The 7,041-nt window shown below is 39.6% G+C and overlaps 1 long non-coding RNA gene across 1 annotated transcript; it reads right to left on the bottom strand.

The window, feature by feature from the left end:
* Nucleotides 1–635: 635 nt before the first annotated feature.
* Nucleotides 636–4,859, bottom strand: LOC121335121. Its single transcript, XR_005952519.1, has 3 exons — nt 4,724–4,859; nt 2,174–2,393; nt 636–1,029 (listed from the first exon to the last, which is right to left on the bottom strand). It is a non-coding gene; the product is annotated as an uncharacterized LOC121335121 (long non-coding RNA).
* Between the last annotated feature and the right edge of the window lie 2,182 nt (nt 4,860–7,041).

Raw genomic sequence — 7,041 nt, forward strand, 5'->3', positions numbered from 1 at the left:
TCAGCCCCACACCCTGACATGGTGAAACAAAAAACTGATTTACTGAAGCCAACAGCAAGAGGTGAGACCCATCCACAGAAAACTGAGCACTAAGGGTTTGGATTGCAATCTGGCCCCAGCTGTGAGATACATGCTTCTTGATTTATGAGAATCTACCAAAAGATTAGTACAGACCAGGAAATCCACAGCTCCTGTCCATCCCAGTGACTGCCTCCTCCAGCAGAGGACATACTGTTATTGTGGCAGGAATGAATAAGAGAGAAACACTAGACCCCTCCTCCTTCCTCTCACCAAATGCTATTTAGAGAACAATGAGGAGTTTTACTGTGTTCTGACCCCACCAAGGTTACTGACAACATGGTCTGACTACAGCACAGGGCACTCCATCCCTTTTCAGTGATGTCACGGCTCAGACATGGGAAGAAACACTACAGCACGATGCTGGTACTTAAAGCACACACAAAATAACATTTTAACTGAACAAATTAAGCCTCATAGGAGTAACTCTGAAATTCTGCTGTCAAAAAGCCTGAGGAGAACATTACTGTTTACACAACCCAATTGCTCTTCAGATATTTCCAGAGAACTTCAGCCACAAGGTCTGTAGGAGCAAGGATCAATGTAATGATTTGGGAGGTGGTGAGAGTAAATAGATGAGAACACATAGTGCAAAAATCACCACAAAGCAAGAATATAATGCTGCACAGTGCTTCTCCTCTTCTTTATCAAGTGACAATTCTTGTCTAAATCCTCACGACATAAGACAGGCTAGTAATTCAGCCACAGACTTGGGTCTCTGAATGTCAGTGTTCAGTTTCCAGCTCCATTTCAGAGATGTACTGAGCTGAGGTAGCTCTGAGGCAAAGCTGCTTCACCTCTGTGCTGATGCTTCTTCTGTAAAATGGGAATCAAGCTGTAGTTGCACCATGTCTTTCCTGCCTCACCTGTTCCAGCTGTTTATCAATGTGAGACACCAGCGTCAGCCTGGAGACATCTCCACCACAGTTCAGATCCTCATCAAGAATCCTCCTAGAAAAGACCAATTCTCAGTGCAGTGATGGAGCTACTGGATTGCATAGACCACAATAAACCAGAAATACTGTCAGCTGGCTAGGGCAAAATACATTTAAGAAAGTGATTAAATTAGATTCCTTCACCAGAAGTAAGTAACAGGTTTCCAAAGAATCTAAGATGCACAACCTTGTATAAAAATGTACAACAATCTTTTCTACATGCTTTACAAATCAAATTAAAATGAAAAAATGAATTGCTAAAAACCTTATAATGAAGAAAACAAAATCATTTTTTTAAAGCGACTTCAAAATAGCAATTTTTTCCTTCTTCATTTACCCTGAGCTAATTTCAGCTATCATACAAGATACAGCATCTGAAGTTGTGCAGAGCACAATACTTGCTCAGCACAGCCATGAAATGGCACATCTTATGAGGTTTAGGCCTATGAAACACTACCACAACAGCAAAAAAAAAAAATTGAAGAGGAAGTAGGTCATCTCTATGCAATGTTTAAGCCTTACGCAGTTAGAACAAGGGTACCTTTAAAACCAAAACCATTTTAGATCATGACATTAAAACAGGGCATCAATATTTACACATGTAACTGAAGTAACATGTTTGTTTTTCATACTTATGCTGCATTATCTCCTGCAATCTAATACACAAAATGCATTCCAGGCTATAACCCAAAAGAATTAGGTTTTGTGGTGGTGTTTTTTTTCCCTCACAGTCATTTCAAAACACTATCACTTCCACAATTTCTCAACCAGCTGCACTGTTTCCTTATTGGGTGACTATTGTTTGGGTGATTCTGTATTACAGCAACATTCAAAATTGCTTAAGTCACCAACAGCCATTGACATCAAAACCAAATCCAAATTAGAGATGATAATCTCCCCATCTAAATACATATGAGGTGCTGGGTTATTTTTTTTTTAAAGAAACTGTGCAATAAACAAGTCAGCCAGTCAGCCTGAAGACTGCAATCTGTAACTGTATTTTGAGTTCCAACTGGTTTTAGTAAATGCTTCACCCCCATCACCAGACCATGTCATATATTACTGGTATGAGAAAAGGGAACTGGCAGCAGGTCATGCCAGACCTCCTTCTCTCCCCATACCACATCACTTAAAGGATTCCAGCCCAAGGACAAACATACCTTTGTATGGAAATGACTTCAACTTTTTAAGACTTCTCTTCCATGTTTATTCTATCTGCATGCATCATACAGATTAGCATGCCCTAGTCCAAGGCACTGCCAAAATTTATTGCCAGTGCCTAATCCTTTCAAGTCCTTGACTCCTACGCCTAAAATGTTCCAAGGCATGCAGCGATGACACTCCTGTTGCACAAGTGTAGATTAGTGCCCAAAAAGGCATCTGCATGAGGAAAGAGAAAAAAAAATAAAAATCAGGCTATAATGGTTAACAGTGACCAAAAAAGATACAAAGTTTAGACCACATGAGAAGACACCAACTCTCGCCAGTAACTCAGCTGTGACAAATCTGGATTGACCAATTGGTAAGATGGGCTAAAAGTGGATTTCAGAAGAGTGATTACAGTAATGATCACAACTGGTGGTCTCTATGTGAACTGAAATGAAGAAATATCTGGAAGAGATTAACAGTCCTGATGTGGCAAGATGACTGACTCTCACACTGCACAATCAGTACACTGACCTGCTTAACTCTTGCATTTCCACTAACCTCCTTATCTAGCATTACATCCCCAGCTGTAGCTCTGCAGCAAATTTAATAGACATCTGAAACCTCTCATGATGTTATACATGCATTTACATAACTCTTCCACCAGTTCTCAACTACCTGTTATGCTTTTGTACCACTTAAAAAAGCACCAAGACAGTATGGAGAAGCTGAGAAGACAGTATGGAGCTTTCTCTGACAGGGTATTCAGTGAATTACTTTGCTTCTTGTTAATCAGAAGCTCTCAGAATAAGGAGCATCGGGTAACAGACTTAAGCCCTTTACTTTGCAATTCTACTCTTACCCATTCAGTTTATTAAGCCAGCTCCTCCCAGAATTACACTTCAATACTGCAGGCAGTCCCAAATTTTTTATTACTGTTATTATTTTAATAACCCTCCCCCAGTCAATACACAATTTCATGCCTTTTGACCCAAGGAGCATAACTCATGATACAGAAAGGGTAAGATTTTCTGCAAGACTGCCTTCAGAAAGCTTCCCCACCTGGGGAAATAGGCAAGTATGACCAATGTAAATGACAAAAAGGGTCACAGGCAGCTGGGGAGAATGAATAAAAGAAAGAATTTAACTTTAGACCACAAAATGGCTTGGGCAAGTGACATGCACCACAATTACATTACTGAAAAGGTTCATTAATTCTTCAAATGGACTTTTCAAACAAGAACTCAGACTAAGAGGAAAGAGAAATCACCTTTTAAAGCTTTTAAGACAGACTGATGGCAGAAAAAGGAAAAGGTAGAAGGCCCATATAAGACAAATGCCAGCAAACTGCATTTTCACTGCTCTCTTCAAAAGGAAAAGTTTTTTTACTTACTAACTAGAACACAAGGACTTTATCTGCAACTGTTACAGAAAGTAAAAGCACACTCAATTAAGAAATCTTAGAGGTGACCTTGCATTAAAGGATACAGGTGACAGTGTTGTTCCTATGTTAGGTACTAGGCTATCAGGGTGCACTTCCCTTCCCATTTTCAATACTTCTACCCATCACACCTTTCAGTCAGCAAGTCTACACAACTCTGGCTCTGCTTCCAGCCTTGAAATTTCACTTAGCAAAGTGAAATTTCACTTAGCAAAGAGCTCATAGCCTGATACAAACAACACATGTAAGTGAAGAGGCTGATGTAATGTTAAAACTTCACTCTCCCTGTTATTCTGTTAAGACTGTCCAGAGAGGACCCCTCTTGCAAGTTGGTTATATCTAATTTGCCCTCAATTTAATACAAAACAAACCATCTAAAAAACCATGAAAACCTCAATTTAACTGCCTTTAGCAATACTGTGGAATTTATTTAGTCGTCAAGCAATAGCTGGACAAAAACTTTTATCAGGTCTTGAAGACAGACAGTATGAGACAAGGTATGTATGGTCAAATATTTGACTTCAAGCGACTTGATTCCTATGTTTTTTTAACTTTTGGAAGAAGATGGCTTTGCTGTTTATAGGTTTCCAGCTGAACCAGTCTCCCAAGAGCTGACACAGATGAGTGGATTGAAGCATGAAGAGTCTGTTGAAGCAACAACAGGCAGCAATACACTCATCTGGTCTAATGAGTTTGGCATTGCATCTTTCCTACTCCAAATTCCTGGATTCAAATCTTGTATTTCAGCCACAAGCAAAACAACCTTGGACAATATCATGTTGCCTGCATGCAACTCCTCTGTTCCCCCTAAACCAGCAGAAGCCCATTGTAGCAACCTGATTTGAGTGAACAGGCTGATAAGGGAAACCAGAATGGAAAATAAGCCCAGACAACTTTCCCTCAGAAAAATCAAACTTGTGTAAGCTAGTTGAGTGACATACTTTGCGTGGAATGCATGCTAGTTTGTGCAGTACCAGTGGTAGTTATTTGTGAGTACATGAGTATAGATTTTTATTTATTCTTCCATTTAATACTACATGTCTCTTTCTTCACAGACATTGCACCTGCCCACTGCCTCCTCTCTTCATTGACAGCAAACTGGATGTAAGTACTATTGACTTACATTACATTGTCATGATCTCCTTGCCAGTTCATGAGTCTGGAACTGTCAGCCCAAGGGTATTACAGCACTGTCAGAGATCTTCATTTTACTTTTCTGTTCAGCTGCCAGAAGAAAATGGTCCAGGAAAGGGAGGTTAAGAGTTTATATGAGATTCCCAAACGCTCCTCACTGGCAGGGGGTTTGTCTTTGGCAATTTCTGGAAAAGAAGTGTCCAGTAGCTCCCTCTATGCAGATTTGTGGACTGCTGTACTTCTGCAACACAGACATACTGGAAGGAAAAGGTAGGTTAAAGAAATACCCAGACTACACACCTTCTGATCTCTTGGAAACTCTGCCCAAGGCACCATTAACAACACAAAAAAAGACTGCATATTTCTCATAAAAGAGCAATGTTAAAGGCTATGGACCTTGATTCAAGTGTGAACACCCACTTCAAGCCATTCTAAAATGAGATAAACTAGTAGAAGGTTTTAAAACAACCTTGAGAAGAACCTATCAGAAAAGACACAATCAATATAACTCTTTTGGATTTTTAGAGAGATAGAAATTTACATCATCCATTTTAAAATCCCATTTACACTTATGATCTCTATAAGCAAACCAGTAAAAACTCAAAAGTAGTTACAGGAAAACACAGGTTTACCTGGCATGTTTTTCAACATGTTTATATGTAGATCCAGAGTGCATCAATGAGTTTCTTTCAAATCTCTAAGCACTGAGCTAGAAGGGGCTTAACTCTCCTAAAGGCAGCAGCAAAGCTGAAACCAAAGACACAGACCTGTGAAGAAGAGAAATGAGCCCCCACCCACCCTCCCACCCCTCAAAAAGGGTTGGCATTGCTACTTCTTTGTTTAGTGGAGAAAACAGAAGAGAAAAACATCTTTCCAATGTCAGTTCACTTACATTGGGTACTTGTAGCAACAGTACAAAATACAATATTTTTATGATTAACAAAGTGACAAACAGGGTAACAGCTGACAGACATGTTGTTGGCCATTGGGAAGGCATTGAAATTCTGGAAAACTGGAATTCTTCTTAGAAGTCTTTTCTGGTGGGCAGGAAGAAGAAAGGAGAATCTCAAATCAACACTTCTGTGACTTCACTTCAGAGAATTCCCCTAGCAAAGGTTTGAGTCTTCAGATTTCCTGGAGATTTAAACAGAAAGAGCCAAAGACAACAAGGATACCACACACCTAATCTTGCTCAGATGTATGTTATAACAGAGCAAGCAGAGATTTTTTTTTTTAGAATAGCTTCTGCAATTGCAGGTCACACACCTTCATATGTACTGGAGATGTGTGAAAATGTGAATATTAATGTAAACATTTACTCCAGTAACCATTATACCTCTCCATTATGATACAACATACTAAAGTGAAGGTAAGCTAATCCTCCTCTGAAACTGAAGGCAACTGGCAAAGCCTTTTTGAACACCACTGAGCACAACAAACACCAACACACTCAACAGCCACTTATATGAATTCATTTTTAACACATCAATCTTCTTTTCAGCCTACGGTGAGATCTGTGCTGCCAGCACACAGCACCTCAGCTACACAGTTTTAGGTACCACTGATGCCACACCAAAAAGACATGCTGAAGATTTTTGAACTCTCAGTTACATTACCTCAGGAAGCAGCAGTAGTGAATGCCAACCAGAAATAAGACATCCCTGTTTAAGAGTTGTCTTAGAGCCTCCAAAATCAACACAGTTCAAGATAGACACATTTTGTGCAGTTATGCCCTCTTCCATTAAGGAAATGCCTCACAGCACCACACCCCCAGTCAGATTCAGCAGCAGCAGTATCAGCAGACAGGCACAAAAGAGATAAGTCACCAGCCACCTCCAGAACTCAGACTCCATCTTTCATACACGTTCAAGTCAGTAAGGAACAGGGGTATAAGCTACACCACAGCTATCAAAGCAGGCCACTATCAAACTTGGAATTATTTCCCCTTTCAACTCTCATGAGAACTCTTAACTTAGTCATGATGTATCATTTACAGAGGTCTCCTCTACTCAAAATTAGCTTGAAATGTATTGTATCTGAACCACACAATTACTAATGAGGATGATTTGATGATTTATGCTTCCAATAAGTTGTACCTCAATAGACTTCACATAGATACTTAATTTAGGCATTAAGAAAGAAGCTTATAATTTAGCAAATCCTTAATAAAACCATTTAATGAATGGAGTAACAGTAACTAATGCATTTGCCCAAGGCCACAAAGTGGTAGAACTGAAGCCAGTACTTTTCATAGACTCATGGAATCAATCCGGTTGGAAAAGACCTCACAAATCATCAAGTCCAACC

The sequence above is a fragment of the Onychostruthus taczanowskii genome, unplaced genomic scaffold, assembly GCF_017590055.1.
Source record: "Onychostruthus taczanowskii isolate IOZ18803 unplaced genomic scaffold, ASM1759005v1 scaffold2, whole genome shotgun sequence".
NCBI classification, from domain to species: domain Eukaryota; kingdom Metazoa; phylum Chordata; class Aves; order Passeriformes; family Passeridae; genus Onychostruthus; species Onychostruthus taczanowskii.